This window comes from Cyprinus carpio, chromosome B17 (genome assembly GCF_018340385.1).
Source record: "Cyprinus carpio isolate SPL01 chromosome B17, ASM1834038v1, whole genome shotgun sequence".
NCBI classification, from domain to species: domain Eukaryota; kingdom Metazoa; phylum Chordata; class Actinopteri; order Cypriniformes; family Cyprinidae; genus Cyprinus; species Cyprinus carpio.
This window is the reverse complement of record NC_056613.1, coordinates 5413645-5416529: the sequence shown is the minus strand read 5'-3', so window position 1 is coordinate 5416529 and position 2885 is coordinate 5413645. Positions and strand designations below refer to the sequence as shown.

General features: G+C 37.6%; 1 long non-coding RNA gene across 2 annotated transcripts; it reads right to left on the bottom strand.

Moving 5' to 3' along the window:
• Nucleotides 1-241: 241 nt before the first annotated feature.
• On the bottom strand, nt 242-868 carry LOC122140279. Of its 2 annotated transcripts, XR_006156961.1 has the most exons (3): nt 821-868; nt 659-723; nt 242-555 (listed from the first exon to the last, which is right to left on the bottom strand). It is a non-coding gene; the product is annotated as an uncharacterized LOC122140279 (long non-coding RNA). The 2 variants fall into 2 exon arrangements; XR_006156962.1 differs by having other exon boundaries at nt 242-723.
• Between the last annotated feature and the right edge of the window lie 2017 nt (nt 869-2885).

Sequence of the window (2885 nt, the reverse complement as noted above, 5' to 3'; positions counted from 1 at the left end):
ACCTTTGTTGTGCTTCCTCCTTGCCGCACAGTCCCACTGTCCATTACAGCACCCCTTAACATTTTCTCATTCTCAATAGCCAGTCTATCTTTCTCTTCCTTCTCCCGCGCTAGTCTCCTCTTTAGATCTGCCAGCTGATCCTGGAGCTCCTCCATTATGATCCTCTGTGCCGTAGTCCTTGGCCTTTATTTGACAATCGCCTCCGTCTTCACCAAGGTTTTGATTTAATTTGTCCTCAAAAAAAAAAAAAAAAAAAAAAAAAAAAGAAAGAAAAGGGAAGTACACCTAAATTAGGGTTCCCATCCTCGTCGCCAAAATTCTGTTGTGTGGGTGCTTTCATTAATCACCAGGAACCACAAAGGTCCTAATAAATACTCCTTTTATTGATACAAAGGCTCTAAAATCTAGTTTAACCATCCACCTTCCTCAGGAAGGCATGACACAAACATCAATCTCTTAAAGAAAAAAAACCAAACAACTCAAGAACAAATCAATTCTGAATAACCCAATTATTCAACCAAAAATTAGGACAAATTAAATCAAAACCGAGGCAATCTATTACAAACAAACAAAAATAAATCAATTCACATACCTCACTTAAATTCACATAATCATACAAAAAATAATTTAAACCCTTCAATAAACAAACACATCATACCTTTAAAACACCCATTTTACACCCAGGCTGCTCTGGTTACCGGGGTTCTCGGGAGCGCTTACGATCTACAAATACATATTTCTTAAAACCACTGCACACCATTCCTTTTATTACTTGAAAACCCCCCGCACAATGGACTATATATACACACATATTACTCACCCAATTCATTCCCAGCACCGTATTTATGTGGCGTCTTCACCGCATGAGTTTTTGGTGCATCACTTAAATCAGTCCGTGCTAATCCCCCTTAAATATATGCACAGTTCCTCCGCCCCTCCCCATTTAACCAGAGCTCAATGCCACATTTACATGCAACATAGATATGGTCATAGAAAGTAACAGCTCCACGCAATATTGTAATCCTAAAATTCACGTACTTGCAAACACTTTGTATGCATTATGGTCAATGCATGCTGGAGTAGTCGATTGTTTCCGACAGCGCCGACTAGTCTATGCAAGCCCTAGTACAGTATGACAAAAATTGCTGTATTTATGTGCGCATGCCCAGTAGAGCCAAACGTATCGCTTCTAGCCTTAACTGCGCGCATTTGTCAAATCCTGAGCTTTGCGCGTGTGTGTGGTGTGCTGCGCCAAGGCATCAGTCATTTTTAATTTTTGACCACAGACATAATGTCAGCAACAGCAGCATTATAAAGTAAATAAAATGTAAATAAAGTACATAAAAATAATTTGACCCTACAGCTCCAGACTCGGTTCTAGAGGGCCGGTGTCCTTTAGAGTTTAGCTCTAATTAAACACACTTGAACCAGCTAATCATGCTCTTACTAGACACACTAAAAACTTCCAGATAGGTGAGTTAAGGCCAGTTGGAGCTAAACTTTTCAGGGCATTGGCCCTCCAGGATCTAGTTTGGAGACCCGTATCCTACAGAGTTGTTACTTTGCACATGCTTTTTGATCATTACAAATAATAATGTAATATTATTTTCTTAGAATAGGAGATATGCTGTCTCTCGCATCACATACATTATCAGTAGTTAAGTATGTGGTCTTGAAGAGGATCCTTTTTTCTCTCATTTGGACTCGGTCTTGACTTGGACTCGAAACTTTTGGACTTGGACTTGACTTGGACTCGAACCTCTTTGGACTCGGTCTTGACTCGGTCTCGACTAGTCCTGGACTTGGACTTGACTTGGACTCGACAAAGCTGGACTTGACTACAGCTCTAGCTTCAAGACAGTCAAGAACTGCTTTCCATTTTAAACTCAAGACCAGCAATTTATTAGCATTGTATTTTTAATAAAACAAAATCAACAAATAGTCCACATGACTCCAGTCCACCAATTAATGTCTTGTGAAGCAAAAAGCTATGTTTGTAAGAAACATTCATTTAAGGAGTTTAACTTGGAGTCCATAATCCATAATATTACATCCAGTGAAAAAGTGTTGTCATCTGAATCAGGATAGAAATATGCACACATCAAGCACTATTTATTATTTAAATAGTATTTATTATATTATGGATATTTTGGCCAGAAGAAACATTTTGAAGTTAAAAACTTCTTAATGATGGATTTGTTTCTTATAAACACACAGCTTTTCTCTTCACGAGACAGTAATTGATGTGAATTACTTGTGGATTATTGTGATATTTATATCACATCTCAGAACATTAAACAATAAAACACACAATCACTCCAAACCATCCAATATGAAGAAAAAGATGTAATGCTACATTTTTCCAAATCTTTTCCAATAATAAACTAAAAACTCTTTAAAAAAGAGAGATTTTTATGAATATTCTCTATTATTTGAGCGATATAAAGTGCTTTTTAAATTACATTAATTGTCTATCATAGACAAACTGTCAAACTTTAATTGTAAAAATTATGAATGTGTAGATGAAACTCTCACATTCTTTATAAAGCCTTCCATTGGCTAGTGACGTTCCAGAACATTCTCATTTGTTAATGCATAAACTCTACAGGTCCAGAGGAGAATCAAAGGTGATCAATCAAGCTGAAAGGGGAGGAGCCACCTAAATTCAAAGCTGTATTTAATGGCAAAGATGAGCACTGGTTGGTATTGTGTTAACATTTGTCAGGATGGGTCATTTGCGATGTGTGTTAGTGCTGGTTGTGCTTGTGGTGTTTGATCTGAAGACTGGTTTTGGAAGTTTGAGATCCAGTCAAAGTCCAAAAAGCAAGAAGTATCAATCATATCCCGCTTCCAGAGTGCCTGCTGTTTCTTCTCAAGGGCTCACC